Below are 24454 nucleotides of genomic sequence, written 5' to 3'. Positions count from 1 at the left end.
AAATACCATATGCTAACACATATATATGGAATCTTAAAAAAAAAAAAAAAGTTCTGAAGAACCTGGGGTCAGGACAGGAGTAAAGACGCAGACATAGAGAATGGACTTGAGGACACTGGGAGGGGGAAGGGTAAGCTAGGACGAAGTGAGAGAGTAGCATGGACATATATACACTACCAAATGTAAAATAGATAGCTAGTGGGAAGCAGCTGCAAGGCACAGGGAGATCAGCTCCGTGCTTTGTGTTCACCTAGAGGGGTGGGATAGGGAGGGTGGGAGGGAGATGCAAGAGGGAGGAGATACAGGGATATATGTATAGCTGATTCACTTTGTTATACAGCAGAAACAAACACACCATTGTAAAGCAATTATACTCCAATAAAGATGTTTAAAAAATGTATGTATCTGTAGGGGTTTTTTTCCTACTCTTATTTTTACACTAGAATAGATGCAGGAATCCTGACTATTGAGAGCATTGATGGAAATCCATGAGCCAGCAGCCAGATGCCATAGAAAAATGTCAGATCTCATTCTCTGACACAACAGAAGATGATTTAGGGTATCCGATACCTGAAGTTGTTTTTAATTTGTTTTGTTTTTTAATTCCAGAGTTTAGATCAGTCTCGGGAGGTTTCAACTCTCTAAATCAGCAAATATTTATTAGAAATTAAGGCTAATGAAATGTTATGTGGCCCTATATGCATTTATATTTAAAATCTCCTGGTAGGTAGAAGAGCTATGGAGTAATGCAGGCCAGGCAAGCAGTGCTGGCTAGAAGGAGGCATTCTGATTTTCACACAGTGGTTTTCAAATTATGCTCCTAAATACATGAATTAATTCTCCCAATTTACGTTTCATTGTTACACACTGTACTCTTTTGATTTAGTTCTCATATGGGTTTCAGTTCTATCTAGTAGATAAACAGCAAGGAGAGTATTTTGAATGAGGAAATTTTAGAAACAATTGGATGGGTAGTTGTACAAAAAAAACAAAAACAAAAACAAAACAACTTTGAAGGATTTCACCAACCCTGTGATTCTCTGTCTATAATATTGTCTACTTGTATCATATCTTCTTAAATATTGCTACAAATCATATACTTTTAAACATAATTCTTATATATGCATATATATGATAGCTTCTTTAAAAAGCTACCCTTTTATAGAGAAACCATAAGATAATTGTAAAAGCCCTCAGCTAATTCTTTTAACATTCACTCAGCAAACATTTAATGAGAGTTTGTTCTTTGTTAAAGCCAGTCCCAAGGGAAAGTCATTCCTCTCCAGAAAACAGGTCTATGATCCAGGTGTCACCATCCACCTGAAGATCACTTATCTAAACTGAGGGCACAGAACCTGGGAGGAGATGAAACACCTTCTGGGTACTGGCCTTTTGAAATTCAAAACTAAAAAGTGGTGGCAAACATCACACAAGCAATCATCTGAATAACAAGACATTTTATCACCATTAATTTGACTAGCCAAACAAATCAATCAGGCAAATAGGGGCACCTACCTAATGAGTGTGTTTAGACTATCTGCAAAAACAGAAATATTTTCAGCAAGAAAAATATTTATTCTATACATATTTACTATCTAGTGATAGTAAATAAAAACACATGTCCTACCGCTAAACACACACACACACACACACACACACATACAGGCAGGTGTATACACACAGCCCCATCAAAAAGCAAGACAGACAATCCCTTTCGCTACAACATGACAACACTCATTTAATTTTGTTAATTTTGTACTAAGGTTGAAATTAATAAATGAAGTAAAAGCTTGGACTTCACAAGTGAGTAATAGGTAACTATTAATTATGTTCCTCGTAGCAGAGGTATATAAGAAGAAATCTATTTTGGGGGGCTTATGAATCTACTACCTCCTAGATGCCTACTCATAAAAGCCACATGACGTTTGTTAATATTCTGTAGCAAAGATTAATAACTCGTTTCTTCAAATCTTACTTTCTTCACAGCAGTCTTTGGATATGATATACCCATAAATCTCATCCTGACTAAACCTAAAATTATACAGTCGAGCTTGTCTGATTGAGATATAACTACTGAACAAAGTAGGGCCGGGTTCATCAAAAGTTTTACTTAGGTTTCTGAATAACTGTCAGCATATTTTAGTTGAGCATTACATAATCCAAAGCTATTTAATGGATAATAATATAAAATGTGATTGTAACATATTCCTTCAGTCCCTATCACTTGAATTTGGATAATTCCAATGGTGTCTTTAGAAGAGACCCACACTTAAGAGATTTAAAGAGGCATGAATATTATTAAGCATAGTTTTCCTAATTCAATAGTGTTCTAGCAGTAAAAATGCTTGCACTCCATGAACACTCATATTATTACTGTAAAGACTAAGCTTCCCTTACAACTCCATCTATCTCCATTTATACTTTCATTGATTTGCTTTGTTTATGTTAGTATCTCAGGAAAATTACCATTATATATTTTTAAAAGAATTAGAACTAATGTCAGAAATAACTGTGGTTTATTTAGTCTGATCTGTTTTATGAATATGTGTATATAGAAATTTAGAGCCATAAATATCAACTAAGAATCACAGCAGACACTGACTTCAAAATTACACAGCAGCCATGTACACACTAAACTCAACTGGCAATATCATCAATAACCAAAATAAGTTAATATGAAAAATGCAGATAACTTAAGCCATAATACTTTAAAATATATTTGACATTGCATTCTCAGGCTTAGTATTCATTAATTCTATAAATATTTTTGAGTGCCACTACACATCAGGTTTTATGCAACTGTGATAAGCTCTGGGGATATAATTATGAACAAAACAGACATAACCCAGTCTTCAAAGAGTTCACAGTCTACTAGGAGAAATAGATAATTAAAATATAATTATAACACAATGTGATAAACCCTGTGAAAGTAAAAGGTGTCACAAAATCAAGCAGAAAGAGCTAGATAAAATGGGAACAAGTCATTCAAATGACAGTTTCTGCTATTAATTTCACTGATTCATTCACTTAATAGATATGTGTGTGCCTATATATAGTAGCCAGTTGTGTGGGTAAGAATGATGAATAAAGTGAAACATGGTCCCTCTCCCCATGCAGCTTATGGACAGGTGGAAGAAACAGATCTTAATCTAATAATCACACAAATGACTGTAAATTTTCAAGTATAACAAGTGATAGGCAGGAGACATACACATGACTATGAGCCTGTAGAAAAAGATTATCTAGACAGAAGTTAGGGACAACTTTCCTAAAGAAGGGATGATAGGGCTGGATCTGGAGGATGAGTAGGAAATAAAGAGAGGAAGAGTAGAAAAAACATTTAGGGAGATAAAGCAGCATATGTGAAGACCCTGGTGGGAAGAAACAATATGAAAAAAATGCACTGAAAGGAGATGATAGGACTAGAGCAGAGTGTGGTATGAGGCTGGGGAGGCCAGTGGGGCCAATTCATGTAATCTTTTCGGTATAGAAAGATGTCTTATTTTCTTTATCATAAGAAAGGGGGCAGTAGCAGTTCAGTGGGATGAATTTTAGAGAGGTAAAATGAGAGAGTCTAGGAAAGAAAAAAAGGGCTGCTTGCTGCTTAATCTAGGGTCATGTGATAAGGGTTGCATAGTCACATGGAAACAAGTAGATGGATTCAAGAGATGTTTAGAAATGGATTAAGAAATGACACCTGAGGTTTCTGGCTTAAGTGACTAAATAGCTAGTGATGGCTTTCACAGAGAAGACTAGGTTTTTTGAGGGGGACAGAGAATTATAAGTTCAGTTTTGAACACGTTGAGTTTGTGATGTTTTGAAAGTGTCCAAGAAGGTATGTGAAGTAGGCAGCTGCATTTATGGGTATGGAATTCAGAGGTAAGGTATGAACTGTGGATAAAATTTACATAACATCTACACTGAGGTGATAACTGAGATGATCGTTGGAGGATGTACAGAATAGAAGATGAGAGGACCTAGTGCCAAAGATGGTTAACTCCCATGTTCTAACTACACATAGGGAAATCTATTCCGATTCTAAACTTCATTTTTCCCCTTGGTTCCATTGATTTTTTTCTCACATTTTGCAAAATGCTTATTTGAAGTTTGTGTGTGTTTCATTGTCAGGTAAATCCTCCTTAATTAATAGTTAGTTTGCCCTATTTCTAAAATTATGCATTCAACCTTTTGGTGTAGATACAGCCCTATATTCCTAGTCCAATTGCATTACAATTCTATCAGTCCTCCACCTCTTAATTGCAATTCCAAAATCCAAAAAGCTCTGAAAGTAGGAGTTTTCTTTTTTTTTTTTTTTTAATGTTTGGCACAAACTCAATTCGTGGCAAATCAAACCTGAAATGAAGTAAGGTTATTTAAAGTCTTTCTTTGTCCTACTTACAGTAGGTTTTCACATGTACTGTTACAGGTATATTAATGTGTTTGATTATAGGATGCTGTCTTGGACTCTGCAGGGTATCAAGGAATATGTACCATATTACCTTTCAAAATTTAAAGTATTGATAATTTTGAAACACATCTAGCCCTAGGTTTTTAAATAATAGATTTTGTACCTTTTCTTTTTATTGAGTGAACAGCCTATAGAAAGGACTATGCTATGTACTTTGCATATATTATCTTATTTAATCTTACAATATCATAAATAAGTACTCAGTTGGGCCTCCACAATTATTTTCTAAAACTTCAGTACAATATTTACTGCATTTTGTTTTCAGAAATTATCAAAAATTAAAATTAAAATTGAGCATATTCTCTCTTGGAGAAATAACGAGATGAGGAAATGTCCTTTCCAATTCAACAAACCAATTGAATGAATGAATGATGTATTCTTCCTTTAATAAGAAAGAATTGTCCAGTTGTAACATTACATTTTGATATTATTAGACGTATTTATGTTTAGTGCTTATGGCTGTATTTAAGTTAATACTACAGTTTATATTCTTTTTAGAAGCTTCTCATACAATTAAATTGTTCCCTGTATATGTGGAAATATACAAGTTAAGTATTTAAGCTAGATTCAGTAAAAAGTCTTAACTTCTTTAAAAAAATATCTAATGGCATTAAGACTTAAACATTAATATTTATTAATAAGACTTTTATAAAACAAAAGACATTTTGCTTCAGAAATCAACAATTGTGTTTAAATGATGCTTTATACTTCACAGTTACTTTCAACTTAAAACAAAGCTCTCATGTAATGCTTAAATGTACTATTTTTCATCCTCCATATAGTGACTTTTTGATATCATTTTCATTATGAAGTTGTGAATGTTCTTTCAAGGATGCAGAGAATAAAGGAGAAACAAGACTGATTTCTTCAAAAGGTCATATTTCAAATATCTTGGAAAGTCATCAATGTTTTTTTAAAAAAAAATTTACACATTCTAAAATAGATCCAAAGCCATAAATAGGAATATCTGGGACAAACTTCCATATAATACTTGTCATCTCTTGTATCACTATGCTGCAAATACATTACATTTTTAATTTTTAGTATATCTTAATGGTAAGATTTGGGATAACATCAATATATTGCCGACTTATGCAGACCTTATAAAAGAAATTCATAGGCCACTTAATGCAGGTGAATTTATAACAAATAAATTTATGTATTTTGTAAGAATAAAAGGATCATAAATGTTTATTCCTAAAAAAGAAAATCTAAACAATTCAAATTGGTTTATATTATATTAGGCTTGAAAACATTTTATATCCCTTATCTACTTTATGAGTTGATATATGGTCATCAATTAATGAAGTCATTTTTATCATAATAAAATGTCATCATTAGAACTGCAGTATTATAGTGTAACCATTTTCTAAAAAATATGATTGGGGCATTTTAGGTAGTTAAATATTAAAATAATCTAATTGAAAATGAGACTTTAAAATTATTCATTTTGATTGGCAAACGGCAGAAAATGGCTTGTTTCATAAGTACATTTTATCAACCAATTTTCGTAGATATTACTAGTATTTCTGGAGAAAAAAAAAGTAAAATTTATCTTGTCTTTGTTTTACCTAAATAGTACATATAATTATTTTTGGTTCTCTATGTTTTAAAGGCACCTGTTACTACATTATTTACATAAATCAAACTCCTCAAGTAATTGTGCCCTCATGTACGAAAGGCCTTCAGTTACAAAGTTGTAGTTTTACTTTCCACTTATCCCTGAAGAATAATGTTCCATTAGAATCAAAAATATATACTTCCATTTTAATTTTTTTATGGTTATGGAAAGTATATAGCCATGAAACATCAATTTGTTGAGAAGACTGATCACAGGACCTCATGGACTAGTTGAAAGCCCCAGAATGCAAGATAGTAGTAGCCACAGTCACAAGTTGAATCAAACACTCCAACGATTTAAGCAAAGACTTTTATCCTCATTTTATACATGAAGAAACTGAAGCTCAAACAGGTTATCAGACTCTCTTACAATCACACAGGCAGAAAAGTGAATCTGACCTCTTGTCTTTTGAGTACAAGGAGGGTATTCTTTCAATTGCAAGTTATTTATTATCAGCACACAAGGATAGTAAAACTCCAGCCCCTGCAATTAGAAAAAAATATGTCCCATATCTGTATACAAATATGAATCAATTGACTCTGCAGTGGAAAAGCCTTTGGAGTTGCTTCCCCATTATTAGTTGAGTTTGGCTTGATTCACTTTTGATTTTGTATTATTTTGTGTTTCACTTCATCTATCCTGTAACCACCTTATGGTGCAAGACCTGGGTTTTCCATACAAGTGGGGTAATGCTATAGTTGAAATCTACCATCAGAAAATATGAACTCTAGATAAGTGTTTCTTTTCTTTAAGATGCTTTTTCCACTTTAGTCTCTAGATCTATGTATTAAATACACATTATTCTGAAGAGTATTAGCCTCCTTACCCAGGAGAAATTTTATTTCCTTTATATCATTTTACTGTTACCTTTCCCAAAAACCTTTTACTCCTTTTCACAAGGGTGGATGGGAAGGCAGCAGGTGGAAAGAGCAGAAAATAATATTAATTTCAGTTTGGCTTATTCTAAATAAATATCATGACTATTCTATTCAGTATCTTTAAACTTAAGAAATGAATAACTGCATATAAAAAGTTGGTAAGAGTTGAAATAATAAAGAAGTTCTTTGTAAGAGCTTTCTTTTGTGTCGATTACTTTTGAGAAATAAAGAAAAATCAAAGTGCTAGTTAATATTATAGCTTTGGAATATATGGAAAATATTTTTACTGAAACTTCATATATGAGGATACAGGATTCTATTTTCCACACTAATTTGAGCAGACAAACTAAGTAAAATAAAACTTTTTCATTGAAAACAAAAATATATTTGAACATATTTGTTTTAGCCTTTTTAAACTTTTTCCATTTATTTTCAATTATTCTGTGGTAGGTAAAATAATGCCTCCTTCACCAAAGATGTCCACGTCTTAATCCCCAGACCTGTGGATATCTGACCTTACACTATAAAAGGAACTTTGTAGGTGTGATTAAATTAAGGATCTTGAGATGGGGAAATTATCCTAGATTATCTGGATAGGTCCAATGTAATCTCAAGGGAGGGTCCTTATAAAAGAGAGACAGGAGTGTCAGAATTAGACAAAGGAGAGAGATATGACTATGGAAGCAGATGGCACAGTGATGAGAATTAAGCCAAAGAATGTGGGCAGCCTCTAGAAGCTAGAAAAGGCAAGGAAACAGATTTTCGCTTAGAACCTCCAGAAACAAACTAAACCCTGGTGACACTTTGATTTTAGCCCTGTTTAAATGATTTCAGATGTCTATCCTCTAGAATTGTAAGATAATAAATGTGTATTGTTTTAAATCACTAAGTTTGTAATAATTTTGTTACAGCAGCAATAGGAAACTAATAGGCACTCCTTTTAATTTCTGAGTTTCTCATTCTTGTAGCATTAAGAATCTTGATGATGGCTTCTAGGAAACACCCTTCCTGGAAATTCTGGTACTATGGGATTTCCTCATCATAGCTGAGGTCATTTGAGGAAAATCCTACGGAGTTCAGTTCCCCAAATCTAATGTCTTTAATTAAGCTCTCAATGTTATTAAAATGCTCCAATAGCAGAAGTTATAAAGACAAAATGTTCTTTCTTTCTTACCCCCTTCTTCCCTTCCTTTCTTCCCTTCTTTCTTCCTCAGCATGATCTGAACAAAGTGCAGGTGAGGACAAATGAAAATAGAAAGCTAGGCAGAAGCCAGCTCATAAAGAGAAATAAATACAACCTTAAGCTCTGTGCTTATAGCCCTGATGTGCCATATAAGACTTTTAGCAGGATAGTAATCAATTAGTATTTCAGAAATATCCCTTAGGCAACAATATGGAAACTGAATTATTGAAAGACCAGGGCACAAAGAGAACAATTAGGAGTTTTTAGTAATATTCCAGGAGAGAAGAATAGAGGGCCCGAGCTAAGGCAATAGTATTTGATATTAAAAAGATAGGTTAAATAATACCCATAATATACAGGATACAAATTTCAAAATATGTACAGGATTTCTGATTGGTTTATACATGTGGTGAAGGGGAAGATTCACATATGAGGAAGTGGTGGAGAAGACAGCATTTCTCAAAATAAAGAATAAAAGTGGAGGCAAAAGATTAGAAGGAAAGATAATTTCAGTATTGGACATAATGAAATCAGAGTGGCTGTGAAACATCCAACAGGGATGCCTAGTAAACAGCTAGATGTGTGGATTTAGAGAAACAGATATGGTAGCCAGCTTAGAACAAATCACTGAATCAGGGTTTTAGTTAAAATCACACAGGACAAAGAATTAGAATTAAAAAGACACAATCCAGGTAAAGAACTCTGAGGAATATCACATGTAATGGGCAGGAAAGACTAAAGAAATCTCAAGAAAGTAAAATGAAAATTAGGACAGAATGATATAATAAAGCCAAAAGTAGGATAGAATTCAAGGAAAACTTGGTTAACAGAGTCAAATAGCACAGGGATGAGGGAATAGAACGAGCAGGAGATATTGCTGGCAGATTGGGAAATAACTGGGTCACTGGTGACCCTCAGGAGAATGATCTCAGGGACATAGTGAGAATAGAAGTCAGCCTGTAGGGACAGGAGGGACATTGCAAATTGTAAATGAGGAGACCTTGGGGCTCAGCATTAGGCACTTCTCCTCTCTCTCTACACTCTCCCCAAAGAGGGTCTCATCTGTTCCCCTGGCTTTAAATACCACCAATATGCTAATGATACCCAAATTTGCAATTCTCTTCCAGAACTCTCTATGAAATGGAAACTGGAATGCAGTAACTTGAGAAGTGAATTGGAGATGACACAGGACTCAGCACTAGACACCTTCTCTTTCTCATGTATGTGGATGATATCATCTATTCCCTCAGTTATAAATACCAGTTACACACTAACAAAACATAAATCCCAAAGTTTCTCTCTGGGAGGCCGAGGCTTATGTATATTAGATAAATAGATAGATATCTCACAAATATCTCAAAATTTAAAATTTGCATGTCCAACCACTCGTGATAATCCTCCCCAAAGCCTGTTTCTCTTCATTCTTCTCCAAATCAGTTAATGGCATAATTATTCATCCAATTTCTCAACTCAGAACCTGCACAGTCTTCCTTTTGTCCTTCATTTTCCTTTACCCTCATATATAATCCACCCCATCCATTCTAACTCACAAATGGACCTCAAATAGAGTCATCTCTATATCTAACTACCAGAGCTCTAGTACAAGCCACCATCATCCCTTACTGTGAATCCCTCATTACTCATCTCCCAGTCCCCTCTGCTCTCTTCAGCCATTCTTCATACACACTTCAGAATGGACTTTTAAAATCATAAAATGGATTAACCTCTCTCCTGATTAAAAATGTTTCAGTTGCTTCCCATTTCATCTAGAATAAAGTTCAGTTTCCTTATCATGGCCTATGGATAGGTTGTCCCCCACCTACCTATTCAACTTCATTTTTCATTTGATCCCTTATGATTATGATCCCTTATTTGACCCATTTTTTTGATAAGCTAATTAAGGCTCATGTTAAGCATGTTAATAAAGCAGCATGCAGAGTTAAAATCAATCAAAGTCTGCTCATCTCTATGATGGTGTTCTCTTGAAAGTGAAAAAGTATGTTAATAATCATAATGATAATAATGGCATACATTGCTGATAAGTATAGAAAGTTTGCTTTGTGTCAGGCACAGAGCACGGAGTGCTACCCACCATGTCTCATATAATCCTCGCAGCAAGCCGTGAGGTGAGTAGCCTTTCTTCACACTTTCATGAGAAAGTGGAGATAAAGGATAGGTTGAGGAGCTCTGAAGCAAAGCCTGAGTTCAAAGCCTCACTGGTCTCACTACTGAGTCTTTGTTCCTCGTCAGAATTGATTATTAAAATGAAGATGTTTTCCTTTCAAATTAACAAATATTTTTAAATGATAATACATAGGGCTGAGGAGGGAACAATGCAATAGGCATCTGTGTGAGTTGCTGCCAGGGAAGTAAATTTGTACATTTGCATAGCTTAAGGAAATAATCCTAGATGTGTAAAAGGTTTGAAGCATCAAGATGATCATTGAAACATCATTAACAATGATTCTATAATGTAGTGAACATATACAATTTAAATATATACCCCAGTGGACTCTCTATAGCATTCTTCAAACTGTGAGATTTAATTTATTTCTCTCTTTTACTCAGGTCAAAGGGCTTTACTGCTAAAACCACTTAATCGTAAAATGACTAAAAAGCATAAACTTTGAAAGCAAAGTTAAAGTAAGCTTACTTTCTCTCTATTAATCACAAAATTTTAAAAATAGAATTATACATCAAGTGACTCTAACACAAGAGAAAATATGACTATTAAGTAAGCTATTATAAGAAAAGTATCATTATTTTAGTCATTACTAACACTCTGGCTTTAACTTCTATCTGGCCTTACCACTGAACTTTAATAGAAGTACATGAGATAGCATCTAAGTCCTGAACATTTACAAAACATTTCCATCGGAAAAGTTAGAATTTTAGGAGTGTTGAAGAGCAGCACATGAATGTCTTTCAAACAGTAACAGGATATTTCAAGATCTCAACATAAATGTATTAGGATGTTCAACCAGCATAAACCAGACCTTATAAAAATGTGCTTACAGCAGACAATAACCTCATTATGTTCTCCCCATAAAATCCAACACTATAATGTGAGAATAAATCATTCTTTCCATCCTTATAGTGTTGTTTATGTCTTGCCCAAAGCTGGAGCTCATTTCAAAGTAAATTTCCTAAAGGAACATAAGGATAGATAGATAGGTAGATAGATAGATAGATAGATATAAAGGGGCTTGCTTTGAAAAAGCAGCTCAAATAATAATGTCAACAAGTTTCTTTTGCCTCTCATCAAAGGTTTTGTTTTGTTTTTCTTTCTCTCATAAATTTTTCTTAGAATGACTACTCCTAGTGGCAAAGTCAACTTTGCCTTACCCCAAGTCACTAATGACTGAATTGGTAACCCGATATCTGAGAAGTCATTTGCTGTCATACATCTATCACCAACCCTTCAGAAGAGTAAAAGAATATAATGCCTTACATTAGGACTTGGCCAAGTTAAGGTAGAGTTTCAATTTTATTGAACTCTATATGTGCATGAGGGGAAATGTGATTGTTTTGTAGCCTATAAATATACTGCCAGTGCTAGCAAGTCGCAAGACATCTATCTCACTCTAGAAAGTCAAATGCTGCAATGTGTCACCTTCAAACTTCTCTCACTGGTCCCAGGAAAATATGTACAGATTTCAAATAAAGTTATTTAAAGTAGATTCTGGTATACACGTACTCCAAAGTTAAATTTTCCAGTTAGACTGTCTCCAGTCAATCTGACCACTTCAAGCTGACAGGCAAGCCAGTTAAATAAGCAGTCACAGTGGGCCAAAAATCTGTCAAAATGGTTTGCTTAACTGGTGATTACTTTTTGACTGACTTGAGCAGTCAAGTTAATCAAAACAGTCAAACCAGCTTTCCCATGTGTACACGGTCTTAGCTCTTCCTGTGTTAGTAGCTGCGCCCTGTTTACATATTTGAAAGAGTTTTATTAAGTTACATTGTTTAAGAGAAACAAGTCAAAAAAGTTATGAGCAACTAGTTTGACAATTAGGGCTCCCCTCAGAGCTGGACCTCAGCTTCAGCACTGGGGAGAAAAGGCTCATGGGGCCTGCTGAGAGCTCCAGAGGGAGCCAAGGGCAGGGGCAGACAAGGGAAAAACACCATGGGAACAGGAAGAAACCATATGCCCAGCTCCTAACACTTCTTGGTTAGAGGACTGAGATGTGTTCTGACAAGGGCTGGTTGTACCTTTTGAAATTAAATATAAACACTTAGAAAGGATCCAAGGAAGGGTTTGGTGACATAGATATCACTGTTAACAATGGTTTTTGATTCTTGGTGCGAAGAGCCATTTCTGTCAGACAAAAGATAAGCTTTAAGAATCCCCTTAATTTAAAAATGAGGGAGAGGGCTATTTAATTTCTCAGCTTGCACAAATGACAACCTTGAACTGCAGTCTGATGTTTCCAAAGCAGTGTTAGAGGAGCAATTAGGATTTTAGGGTTTGGAATCAGCCCATATAAAGTACTAGACTTCTTTTATACTAGGGTTTTATGTTTTAAGTCATGCCCCAATTAATAGTTTTACCATTTAATATCTTTATCATTTCTAATAATGATGTGAATAGGTACATGGCTAATAAGTATATGTGGACATTGAGCTGGGTGCTTTACCTTTACTTTCTTATTTAATAATCATGAAACCCAATGAGGTATACCAGGTTTACACATGAAGAAATGAGTTTACACATGAGTTTCAATCAAATTACATGACCTGTCTGGGATCAAACAGCTGGTTATGACAGAGCTGGTTTTGAAACCTAAGTGCCTTGCTTTAAAACCTATGCTCATTCTAATACACCATGTTTCTAAGAACCTATAATGTAACAAATATCTAATTAATAATAACATATTTGTGATTCTTCCAGCAAAGAAGAGTAGCTGATATTGCAGGTTTGGGACCTCCTAAAGAGCAACATGTCTATTGGGCCTCCAAAAGTATTACAAGTAAATCAGAGGAACCAGGAAGATTGAACACTGACCTGGCATATCCAGACCCCATGTTCTTCCCACTCTCTACACTGCCACTTTGGGTTCCAAAAAAGTACAAAATGTCTGGATGACAAAACTCACAGATTCCAAAGGCTTTAGAGCTATAAAGGATTTTAATGACTGGTTAATTAAGAAAATACAGGTAGAGTATCTCATTAATTGAAGATGGCTCAAGAATCAATTAATAGCTTGAAAACTAAGTAATTCTTGTGACATCAAACCTATTTCATGCCAATTTCTTGGGTGATTTTTCTGCCATTGATAGAGGTAGTAATCTCAAAGAGAAATGTGCAAAAAGTCTAGACTCTGAAGGAGTATGAATGAATGATACCTCTGGGAAGTGCCCAGCCTTCTAGCTAAAACTCAACATAGAAGGTGTAATCCAACATAGAGGATTAACATCTCAGGAGATTTGCCCTAGGTCAGTTCATCTCTCTGTGATGCCTTATCCTCTAGATGGAAATAAAAGCAGTGAACTCTCTTAAATGTGCCCTATGGTCTGATTAAAGATTGAAAAGGTCTCTAAAATTCCACAGCACTCCCAGGGAAAAATGCTAAATATTATTATCATTATTACACCAAATGCCATAATTTGGTCTCCTCAGATTCCCTTTTTATGTAGATTCCATCAAACTCTGACTTTTGACTTTTCGCCTCTCTGACCAAATCTCCAATGACAAAGCAAAGGGAAATGTTGAGGCAATTAGTGGGAAATGGAAGCAATTAATTCCTTTTTTTATGGAGACCTGGCCTCTGTGAACCAGTTTAACCAAAAATAATCAATGACCTTTCTCTGACCAAACTGAAGCAAATCTGCTTGATATTTGTCACTGGTTATCCATCTACTGCTTCAACATTAATGAGTCTCTTCACTTTGCCCCTTTCTTTTATGAAATAGAGCCATCTATTCTGGTCCCTTGTTACCTCTGCAACTGCCATTTTTGCAAATTTAATGTAGTCAAAGACCTCGTTATCCATGTATAAGCCTAGGAACCACTTTTAGCAGAGCTGTGATTTCTGATTTCCCCCAGCCCTTCTCCCTTGAACTGTTTCCCCTTCTCTGCTATAAAGATGGGATCTTGTTCAAAATGAATAAAGTAGAACAACAAAGATACAGTTTAAGTTTAAAAGTTCCCCAGAAAAGACTACAGAGTTTACTTAGGTCTAAGACCCTTACAGACCTAGATCCAGGTCGCTGTTCCATCACTTACCCACTGGTCACCTTGGAAAAGTTACCTGTCCTTCAAAAGCCTCACTTTTCTCAACAATGGCGATAGCACACTTGCCTCAAGGGCATGTCAGGCTCAAATGAGGTGATAAAGTCTTTAGTACATGATGAGAGCCCAATGGATGTTAACTATTATCAACTGTGGAAGAGAAAAGACTATTTAATGTACAATATCTGATTTTGATACTGGTTAAAACTCCTTCTAAGATTACTGCTACTCAAGCAGAAGTAATTAACATTCACTGTCTCTCTTTTATCCTCAATAGAGGACTTAATATTTCAGCTTATGCATTCATTTTATAAATTCTTTCCTTCTCCTAGCATATTATAGGATATTTTTGCTTGCTCTTTTGTCATTGTTGCTGCTTGTTTTGTCTTTAGACAAATACATCTTAAGCAACTGGTTAAAGGTTGTGTTACATATTTCACTGGCTGTGTTCAGTGGGGCTGAATCTAAATGAATTCAGATACTACTTAGTACACCAGTGTTTCCTATTGAAACAAATAGAAATGAGAATGAACTGGCAATGTATTTTTAGAAAATATGGAAAAGTAGATGTGACCTATGAAGAAAAGGCAAATTATGCAAAGAGTTGCTTCATTCTCTACTTCATTTTGCTCTGAGAGCTCTGTCCTAAGGCAGAGTCCTCCAAGGCTATTTTCATAGGAGAGAATATATGAGACAGTAGCCCCTGGTTATGTTCTGTGCTCTAGAAATCTGTCAGAAATGTGAGATCAGGGATCCCATAGGGAGAAGCAGAGAAGTCCTCCCTTTGGGTTGTGACCTTTATTTCCAATCTTAGAGCTCCCATGACCAATCTAAATTTGATATCCTAGGAGCAAATTCAGAACTACTCTTCAAGCACAGGAGACTTTAACACAACCAGACCCCTCTTCCTTCACACTCAGGCCCAGCCCCAGCCCTTCATTCACTCTCCATGCTAGGTATTAATTCAATATAAAACATTCAGCTAACACTCGCACATATACACACACAGACTTATTTAAAGTCACATGGCGAGTTAGTAGCAAGCTAAAAATGCTGAACTTCTGACTTCCTATTTTACAGTGTGTTCTATCAGCACTAAACAAAGCAACCACAAAGAAATCACTGAATCACTTGCAAATATTTCCTTGGCCCACTGGTTTGGGAGCTAATCCATGTTTCGGTTTAAGTGGTTATTTTTACAGTGGAAAATGACACAGTCCACCACCTTTGATTTTCTTATGAAGTAGGTTCTACAATACTTTTAGTAAAGAACTTGCCGTCTGTTGTTGCCAGAGGTACAACCACTTTTCAAAGTATTACCCAGAGACACATAATTGTCCTTGCTGTCTTAAAGCAGATACAGAAGCACTCTATAAACAAAATCTAAAACTTATGACTCTGGTCTTTCATCCCACTAATCTGTGTTCCAAATGGCCAGAGATATCCTGCTAAAACACAATCAGAACAAGCTACTCTGGTTAAAACTGTACAACCCTTAAAAGTATAGCTCTTATGGTCTGCCCCCATCTTAACTCTCCAGCTCTTCTTTATGTTATTCCCCACAATGATTCCAAGCTATAATCAAAGACCCCTGAATGTGCCATGCTTTTCACATCTCTGCTCTGATGGAAAGAGCAAATAATCCATCATGTGAAAAGTGCCTTACATATGTGTAGGACAATCATAAGCTATAGAAGAGGAAAAGTGATTGACTAAATGGAGAGAAACATTTGAGAGATGCCTCTTAGCCTAAGACTAATTAAAGAGAAGCCTAAAATTTTACCAAACCTTAGAGTCTTATGGCAAAAATGCTACTGACAAAACTTCTGTTACAGACCTCAATAGTTCAGTAGGTTCAAATCTATTTTAATTTGCACAGGATCAAAGGGAGCAGAGAATGTAAACAATCTAGCTGCTGAGGAATTCCCTGCAGACACTAGCTGACAGCATTACCTGTCTATAGAGAGATTTTCAAGGCAAATAGGTACTGGTCTAGATTTTTGGGGAGTGTGGAAAGATGTCTGATAGAATGAGTTTTCACCAATGGAGAAAAAAAAGGGATACAGTGACATGTCTGATTGAACAGATAACCCTGGCTCAAATGCTTTTTTGGATGGAAATACACCCAAGGAAGCTAAATATCTTCCAGAACTTAATTGTTCATGTGCATAGAACTTTTGTGTTGGAAATATGTTCACAAAACAAGGAATAAAGAAAGGAACAAAGGGAGGGATAGAAGGATTATCTGGCCCAGTGGAAGAAGCTAGAAAGTGAATCACAGTCTGTTCCAGTACACAGGCTGAGGAGGAGTGTTTCAAGAAAGGCAAGAAATGATTTGGAAATACTCTTCCATGGTAACTCTTGGGAATAAACATAAGGGGATATGGGAATTCGTATTAAACCTCAATCTCTCTCCTAGACTCATTCCCTTCAATTGCCTTTTTTAGTTCTATTTTTGAATTTCACATGTTCTTTCAAATGTGAAGTGATAAAAAGAAAAACAGCAACCTAATGGGCTTTAAGATCATTAGGCTCAACCTCCTGCTGTATTCTGAGAACAATTACAAAATTAGAACCTAGGGTTTTCTGTCCTTAACCAATCTGTTCTTAAAACTGTCACCTAAGGAAATTCCACAACCTATCTTACTATCTCACTTTTCAGTAATACAGATTCCCCAATTTTCCTAATGTTTAATATAAACTACCTGTAATACATTTCCATACCATTCATTTTGCTGATGAGTAATTGGCCAAGACATCCATGCTCCAATAGCTACAATTTAATGGAATCACAAAATTATCATCAACTAAGTTCTCACAAGCAAAATAATGTCTGACCAATTCTGGTGTATCTACAAACACCTATACCCTGACCTACAGATTTCTGAACAGGCTGGTAATTCACAACTCTAGAAAATAAGGGATATTTTTGTATGTTAGTTTATTGATACTCATTTTTCTATAAGACTACTGTTAAGCTCTCGCCTCATAGGTTATGTTTTTGAAAACACTTGTGATTCTTACTGTTTTCCTCATACATCCTCTGCTCTATGCCTCACTGACTCTTCTTCCTAATCTTAGTAAATATAATCAGTAAAACCTGAGCAAGAACTATATTTTGCACTATACATTTGTTTTGGGTTTTTTTGCCAAATAGTATAAAATTTGCAATTTACTATTTGTAAACATCTCTTCTCTGGATCTGCTATCACTCCATTGCTTAATCCAATATTTTTTACTATAAAGAGTTAATTAAATTTTCCTCCATGAAGAATCTGGTACGTCTAGTGAATTTCATATTGTACATTAATTTGTACAAAAATAAAATTGAATTTTATTTATAATTGATTAATAAAGAATTGATGATTATACATCCACTTGTATGTTTATTGCTTTATCAGTATCCATCATTATTCCTCTGAATCATATTTCACTAGTTTATTTGAAACTATCATGTAAGAATATTTTATTTCTTTCAGTTTCTCCTTTCCTTATTTCTCCTTTCTAACTATTCAAACCACTGTTTTCAAAATTATTTTCCACTTTCACTGTGTTAATTACCACAATTTCTGAAAATATCACTAATGGTAGACATTTCCATCAGATTTAAATACCTAATAATTATTTTGGCTATCTAAAACTTACAATAAACACTTGTGCCACAGTCATTAAAATTAAACTGATTTTTAAAGAACTTTTTTCAGTTTGTTTCATTTTTGACATCAGCTCCAACTTCCAGTTCAATAAAATTACTCATACATTGAACTATTCTACTGCTTTGTAATGAAATAGAAATTTTTAAAAAATAATGATAATCAAACAAAAGAAATAGACAACATGAAAATTATCTCTATTCCATTTGTTTTACAGCTAAAAAAACTTTTTATTCTCAAAATGCAGATTACAAAGTTTGGCCTATTTAAGGTAGCTTCCACCAAAAAAAGTAAAAGATTTAGTATTAATTCAAAAGTTACTTGAAAGTGTAAAGCTACACTCAGATTCATCTAAAATAGAAGTGAAGCAGAATTGTCTGAATAATCTTGATAATGAACTCTATATTCTGTTTCACTTTGCTTTGTTGACACAGTCTCTGAACAGGGAAGAACTGTGAAGGTTATTTTAAATTCTCTTAACTTTAAATGAAGTTTCTAGTAAATAAGTTACTAAAAAGCTACCCAAAATGAATTAAAGATTATCTCAGGTTTATTTTCTTCCCAAAATGTGTATTCCCAATGAAACATTTTAAGATGATACTGAAAGCATGGGATTATAATTCATATAAACAAATATATATAAAATATATGTGTTTTTATGTACATATATATATAAACAAATATATATATAATCTTCCAGTCCCTACTACAACTCTGCTAATTATTACAGTTGAAAACTATTACTAATAAACTAATTGAAAACTATTATAATAAAAAGTTATTGATTGGGGATATTTGACATCTCCTACACAAATTTTTCAGATTCAAATCTCCATAAAAAAACAGCATAACTTTTAATGCTGGAAAAATAACATATGCTAAAATACTATCTGGTGTTATTTCTGCTATGAATAGTATGCATATTTTCTTACCTTTAAAAGCCAATAAAATATATATTGCTAAAATGTAAACAGAAATTAACATTTACTCATAAAATAACATAAAAGATGCAACAAAATGTTAAATCATGTTCCAATTTAGTAAATACCCAGGAATATTAAACTGGAAGAAGAAATTCCTTTGGTTATCATGAAATAAAACAGTGATTTCTACATCTTGATTAAAATAAGACATTAATAGATTGAGTTTTAGATATATTTTACCCAAATTACAGCAAATCATAGCTCAACTACTCTAATATCCTGATATCCAGTGATCATGCAAGATGAAACGATAATTATCAGCAAATCACACATATCAAAGTAAAATAGGTATTGATTAGACTTGTCTTTCACAGTTTAAAGTCCAGAAAATTAACTTGCCAGTTTAGTTACCTACCAGCAGTGACTGGATTCTATCAGTGTTATCACCTTTACAAACAGCACCAAATTATAATCCCTCTTCCTATAACATAAGCGCCATGCCACAGGAGACAACCAAAGTAAACGTCCTGATCATGAATAATGAATAGTTTGGGCTGGTTGGAATCCACTTAGTTGAGGAAAGAGAAAAGAGAAGTGGCTCATTAGGGCATTTCCTGAACCTTGGTTGGAATTTCAGTTAAGGAAGAAGAAATGACACAGCAGTTTCATGTAGGGGGACTTCCTTTCTTGATGTGAAATATGCTACCAACTTGAGAAATAGCACTCCAACAAAAGTACTCCACAGTAATGTGACCACAGTAAAAGCTCTAGTTGATCCCATTATTGCTCCATAATCAACATTTCTTCCCAGAATAAACACAAGCAGTAAATGGTTGTTATCAAAATGGACTAAGGTCCCACATTTATTGCGACGTGTCAAGTCTCACACTTAACGTGTCTTCAAAAAGCTGACCTGCACCGATTTTCAGTTTTTAAGAATTGCAGTTTTGTTAAGAGTATTAACAGATTTTGAATTTTTGCTTTAGGCCATTAAATTTCCCATATTTCATACAATCACATTTTCCTTACATATAATTTTGCTCTCAAATTCCAGGATAATTTTCATCTTGTCCAGGAATATTTTATTTTCCCATGTAGTTGGAAGATATATATTTCAACTTACAAGATTTCTAATTTTTATTATTATTTTTATTTTTCATATCCCAGTGCGACATATTTTTAAGGGACATGAGTACTGGTTACTCACTCACTGTCTTTATAAATGAAACATCTAAAGAGGTCTCATTTTATATATTAGTTACCTGCATGAAAGTAAAAATCTAAAGATACTACTTTGTTCCCACACTATAATTTGTGCTGTGAAAATTTGCATTTATAACAGTTACATCATTACGTATAACATAAATACTAAAGTTTCATGCAAAGGTTACATTCAAATTCCTCTCTTTGTGTTTTATATAATCATGCAATTAAATTGACATTGATGTTTGTCAAGGAGTGAAGTTTATGTGAAAATGTCTCAGCACTTTGTGTCTTCTCTGAAGAACTGCAAAACTATTAAGTAAAAATTTTAAAAGTTCTCTCACTATCAATAACTATATATATTTTTTTTTTCTTTTTTTTTTTTTTTTTTTTTTTTTTTTTTGCGGTACGCGGGCCTCTCACCGCTGCGGCCTCTCCCGCTGTGGAGCACAGGCTCCGGACGCGCAGGCTCAGCGGCCATGGCCCACGGACCCAGCCGCTCCGCGGCATGTGGGATACTCCCAGACCGGGGTACGAATCCGTGTCCCCCGCATTGGCAGGCGGGCCCCCAACAACTGCGCCACCAGGGAAGCCCATCAATAACTAATTTTTGAGTCACCTTACATTTTCTTATGATGTTATCACACATTTAAATCTCCTAAGGTGATGGGAAGGAGTAAGTACTTAATTTAGAGCAAAGGTGATTGATTTAAGCTAATTTTAGAAGTAGAAAAAAACAAGATTAATAAGAAACATTGTTAAGAAAGAGAAACATTTGGGATTTTAACTCATATTAGAAACTACTTCAGATAGAATTATAATTTAAAACACATTTGTGTGATTCAGAAGGTACGTTTTGAAGCTCTATTATTATAAGGGCATACATTTTGGTTTTTGAAAAGTTGGAAATGCACACGTGGACACACACACCTGAAGCAAAAGGCATCAATGTGTTAACAGTGCTTATATCTTAATGGTGGTCTAGAGGAGCACTTAAGATATTTTAAAAGTTTTGTTTACCTATAGCCTCTATATTTTATATAATAAACATGTTTGTAATTTGTATTAAAATATAGTTTTGATTTTAAAAATAGTTTGTACACCAAAACATTTAAGGATAGTATACTACTTTGTGTGATACTGTGATACAATAAGAAATAAATATTTGGTCTTCATCCTTGGTTCCTGGTTCACGGTTCTTAATAGGTGTGAGAAGAGCATCTTCTGTTAATCATGTAAGCCCATTTCAATGAGTACATGAGTTTATGTTGAAGAGGTGACTTCTTAGGCCCCAAAATAGTTTCTGGATGAGGGCTGGTTGTCAGAAGAAACAACCACATGATTAGAGCGTTGTTTTTCTAAATCACAGATTTGATCATTTTATTCTCCTTACTTTTAACCATCAGAAGCTTCCTACTGCCTAAACTGATTCCCATTACTCTAGAAGAGCATATAAAAGTCCTCACAACCAAATTTAAGTCTGGACTTCAAGCTTCATCATAAACATCCTTCCTTCCTTCTGCTTAGAATGTCCTAATGCAAGACTCTCCCTTTTTCAAAGTCTAGATTGTGTCTGACCTCCTGTCTATAGGCTTTTCTTGAAAGATAAGAATTAAATGCTCTTGTGTGTGTGAACAAACGGAACTTTACATATCTTTCTACTATAAGTATTAATGTCAGTATATTTTAGTCCCAAATAAATTTGTAAATTCAATATAATATCCATCAAAATTCTAGTTACAGTCTATTGGTGTTTCTATTATTATTTACTAAGAAGAATAAATGAAAAACATAGCCAAAATATTTTGAAAATATAAAATAGTGAAGAAGGACTTGACTAATGAGATACTGGACATACTGTAAAACTACACTAATTAAAACAGGTTACTGATGGCATACAGTAGACAGAAAACTCAAATATGCATTTTTAGAAATTTAGTATATGTTGAAGGTTTATTTCACATCAATAGGAAATAGATATATTTCTCAATAAATACTTTAAGGGCAAATAGCTAACAATTTGTTGGGAAAGAGGGAGAGAGGAAGAGAGAAGTAGACAGAGGCCCATACTTCTACTATACCAAAAATTCAATTTCAAAATCTTAAAGATGCAAATATAAAATTTTAAAATGTGACTATTTTTTAATTTATAAAGTAGAGAAAAATATCAAGAAAGTCTAACGTATTTGACCACATACAGATTAAAATCTAAGAAAAGAAATACTTTTTAATGCTAAAAAAAAAAAAAACTTGGGGTCTTCCCTGGTGGCGCAGTGGTTGAGAGTCCGCCTGCCGATGCAGGAGACGTGGGTTTGTGCCCTGGTCCGGGAAGATCCCACATGCCGCGGAGCGGCTAGGCCCGTGAGCCATAGCCACTGAGCCTGCGCGTCCCGAGGCTGTGCTCCGCAACGGGAGAGGCCACAACAGCGAGAGGCCCGCGTACCGCAAAAAAAAAAAAAAAAAAAAAAAAAAAAACTTGGGAAAATGCTTTTATTCCTTAGCTTTAAATCATATACTATGTAGGTAATCGTTACACTGTATTATAAAGGTTTGATTGTTTGTCTTCTTACCTAAAGATGTACTTATTGCTGGATTGGACCATAACTTTTTCTTCTTTGTATTGGTAATTCTTAGTTTCATGACACTGGAAATTATGTAAAATGCTTAGATTTATTCCAGGCAGGGAGCAAAGGACCTGGGATATTTAGACCCCCTAAAATCCATCAGTCACTGGTTTCAGGCAGCCTCCAAGGGAACATTAACTCCCAAGCATATCCTGCCCAAGTTGCAGCTGGACAAAGTGGAATCTGTTCTGCTGAGGGCAGCCTTCTGACAAAACTTCCATTGCAAGTGATTGGAAGACAAGCTGTCATTCACTGAGATGGTAAGTGGTATATGGAAGTACAGACAGAACATGGACAGCATATGCTCCAAGTACTTATAATTAGTCCTGTCACACAATAGACAGTGCATATTAAATACTAAACCTTATGTTCTTCACAGTAGCTTCCCCATCAAAACCAATATTTTATCTATCTATCTATCTATTATTCATTAATCAGCTTCTACTGAATGTCTACCATGTATCAGGCAGTAGGATACAAAGACAAGCTGTTGTGATCCTTACCCTCAAGGAAATTAAAATCTAATAGAATTTGGAAGATAAATTACCTACGGTTTAAGTTAGTTAAAGGCAGAGAAATAGTAATTTAATAGATTAATATATGAAATAGCAAACAAAAATGATGTAAGGAAAAACTGGATTGTTTTCTTACATCTGATTTTGTGAAGGACTGGGATATTGAAATGAGAAATGCCACAAAAGTAGAGGCTGCTTGGTTTCTAAAGTCAAACATATTTGGGGGCACTAAGGTAACAATCAGTAATAGATAATGTCTACAATAAATAATGTTTAAGTTAAAAACATATTAACAGATCATAGAAGAAAAAATTTTCTGTTTGCCAAATGGCAGCTAATGCACTTTTGGAAATGGACTCAAAAAACATTCCTACAAATAAGTAGAAAGCAGACAAGAAGATTGCATACCAGCTCTTCAAAAAATAAAAACAATGCATTCACTGTAACTTCAGACTGCTTTCATAGAAGTCTCAAAGATAGAAGATTATTGGTAAAGAATCCTTTTATTGGCAATTGATTTTTTTTTTTTTTTTTTTTTTCGGTATGCGGGCCTCTCACTGTTGTGGCCTCTCCCGTTGCGGAGCACAGGCCCCTAATGCGCAGGCCTAGCGGCCATGGCTCACGGGCTTAGCTGCTCTGCGGCATGTGGGATCTTCCCGGACCAGGGCACGAACCCGTGTCTCCTGCATCGGCAGGCGGATTCTCAACCACTGCGCCACCAGGGAAGCCCTGGCAATTGATTTTGTACATATATACCTGGGATGTTGAGGGTCATTATGCCCATGCCTTTTTTCTTACTAACAAGTAGCCTAGTTTAAGAAAATCATTAATTTTTTTAAAACTTCCAACCTGATAACCACTGAAGAAATCTAACTTCTCTTTTAAAAAGCTAAATTCAAGGAAAAGATATAACTCTCCTAAGAAGTTTGGAAAAAAAGTCCAGAATCAATATTACCATAGAAAACAAACAAAATCAGATGTGAGTATATAGAACTGAAGTTTATATGTCCCTCAGGGATAGAAATTATTCTTTTACAGAGAGATTAATATTATCATTAAGTCATTTGGCAAATAATTCACATTGATTATTCAAAAGTCTGATTTCATTACCAGAAGTGCATAACTTAGAAAGTGAATGTTCCCTGTTTGTATGT

General features: G+C 34.6%; 1 protein-coding gene across 3 annotated transcripts in view; it reads right to left on the bottom strand.

The window, feature by feature from the left end:
* Nucleotides 1-19500, bottom strand: part of TFEC (transcription factor EC) — a 75287-nt gene extending 55787 nt beyond the window's left edge. For 2 of the 3 annotated variants that reach the window (XM_067041669.1, XM_067041668.1), the window contains exon 1: nt 19374-19500. The gene's annotated coding sequence lies outside the window, so the exon portion shown is untranslated. The remainder of the gene's footprint in view (nt 1-19373) is intronic. The other variant, XM_067041667.1, reaches the window with a different exon arrangement.
* Nucleotides 19501-24454: the final 4954 nt, after the last annotated feature.

Source organism: Kogia breviceps, chromosome 9, assembly GCF_026419965.1.
Source record: "Kogia breviceps isolate mKogBre1 chromosome 9, mKogBre1 haplotype 1, whole genome shotgun sequence".
In the NCBI taxonomy this organism is placed as follows: Eukaryota; Metazoa; Chordata; class Mammalia; order Artiodactyla; family Physeteridae; genus Kogia; species Kogia breviceps.
The sequence above is the reverse complement of the archived record's forward strand: the minus strand, read 5'-3'. Positions and strand labels throughout refer to the sequence as shown.